We start from the raw sequence: 2,314 nt of genomic DNA on the forward strand, positions 1-2,314 counted from the left end.
AATGTGAATTAGAAATGAACGAAACTAGGAGAAAATTTTTTAACACGAATAAAAAAAATTGTTTTAAGTTGTCCTCCAAATATTTAAATACTTTATTAGAAGAGAAAATAGATCAATTATCATGATTCATGACTATTAAAAGTTTTTTTTTTCAGATTAGTGTTTTTAAAATTAAGGGGCTACACTTTTTTGACATTACAGAATAGTTAAGGTTTGTGTCTAGGATATAGAATGAGATAGCTTTCTGGCTTGTTTTCTCATTAATTTGGATGAGGTGGTTTCTAATATCCCTTTCAGTTATACTATTGCAGTGTTATATCTTTTTAAAAAGATTTTCTTTATTTAAAAAGAAGATCGAGAGAGACCACTATGAGCAAGGCCAGAGCTAGAGCTAAGGAGAGGGGAGAGCAAACTCCTCCTCTGAGGAAGGTGGAATCTGACTGTGGGGCTCCATTCTTGGACTCCAGGATCATGACCTGGGCGGAAGGCAGATGCTTAACTATCTGAGCAAGGCCCCTTGAGATATTATCTTCCTCTGGTATTTAGATGTGAGTGTAACATGAGACAACCCGCCTGCATAACATCTGCTAAGCAGTATACAACCTCCCGAGATTAACCCTCTGTACATTATCCCTGCTGAATACTCTTAAAAGTCGAAGTGAATCAAAAACCATTCATAATGCTGTCCCTGATGCCCTTACCGCTCTTATTGCACTGTACACTTTTTACCATTATTATGTTTGTTTTAGGACATTCATTTATTTCCTTGTTAGACAGTAAGCATGCTTATAAATTGTCATTTGGGGTGGGAAGGAAGGATCTTCCATATTGATGAAAACATTTGGGGTTTTTAAAAGGCAATTCCTGGAATTGATTCCTAGAACTACAGGACAGCTTGCCATTATTTTCTGGTATAATACACTAAAACTTTATTCTTTTTAAAATGCTTAAAGTGTTAAAAAAGTACGGGCTATAAATTCTTTTTATTTCCGTTGTTTTTTCCAAACCTTCTGCAACTCTTTGGCCTAATAAATTTTTAATTTACCCCCGCCTTTCCGGAGCTGTGATTTTTTTCCTGAATCCCTTTCAGGAAAACGGGTTTTTTCCTCAACTTCATCGTTCTGGGCAGGCTGTTTTTAAATTTCTTTTTAAAAAAACCTTTGGCCCCCTTAGGAGGCCTTTTTTTCTGACTTGGCTTTTTTTCCTTTTTAATGCCTTACTTAGGATCCTGTTTAAAAATTTAAAACCAAATGGAAACACCTTTTGTTTGGGACTGTTGCGGGTGATTTTAAAAAAATTTTCCTTTACCCTTTTATCCATAAAGGGGTTGAACCACACAGCATCTTAAAGGGGATAGGCCAAAATTTCTTTCCCACATTTCTACCTCCCTTTAAGGGATTCTAATTAAACTCCTTTTCTTCCAAAAAATGCCCACCCTTCCCGTAAGACTCTTCTTCAGGGGCCCTGTCCAAACCCCACAAATTGCAATTTTACTTCTTTGCTGAAACCCTAAAAGAGGGAAAAAGCCTGGCTTCGTAAAAAGAGAGAGGGTACCCTTTCCCTCAGGGGGGGGGGTTTTTTAAGGGGTAACATTATACAAACCTAAACCCCCATTTTTGCCCCCTTTTTCTTTTCACCTTCTCCCCCCTTTTGCCTAACGGAAATGAAACAGACTCATAATTCTTAAAATCCCTTTAAACTATAAAATGTACCTCTCGGGATTAGGGGGAGTTTAAAAAAACACAGGTTTGTTTATTAATTTTTTTAAAGTTTCCAAAATTTTTAATCAATGATAAAACAGCACTTTTTGGGAAAAGGTAGGGGTCACCCCTGAAAAATTTTTTTTTAAACCCCCCCCCCAAAAGGAAACACTTTCCCCAAGGTTGCTGTTGGTTTATCATATCGGAGCAAACAAATGGTTTTTGCTCCCAAAACACAATACCACATTTTACCCCTTGTTTTGGGTTTTTTAAAAAAACTGTGAAAAGGGCCAACATTTGTTATTTATCTAAGAAAATAAAGCATTTACGTAGGGGTGACCACCTGGGGCTTTTTTTTTTCCCCCCCCTTTTAAAAAATTCCTACTTTTTTTTGGAGCTGGTGGAGAATATGGCAGTGACTAAATTGTCGGGGGGAGTGAGTGTAAAAACTGTGGCTTATTTCTGATAAGAGTAACTTTAACCTTTAAAAGTCACAACAATGGGGTTTGTTGTAAAATATTTTTCCTTTGTTTTTTTGGGCTTTATCCATTTCAAGAATCAAAAAAAAAGCCCAAAAAAATTAAAAAAAGGAAATTTTAATTCGCTGACTTAAC

The sequence above is a fragment of the Vulpes lagopus genome, chromosome 9, assembly GCF_018345385.1.
Source record: "Vulpes lagopus strain Blue_001 chromosome 9, ASM1834538v1, whole genome shotgun sequence".
Lineage (NCBI taxonomy): Eukaryota > Metazoa > Chordata > Mammalia > Carnivora > Canidae > Vulpes > Vulpes lagopus.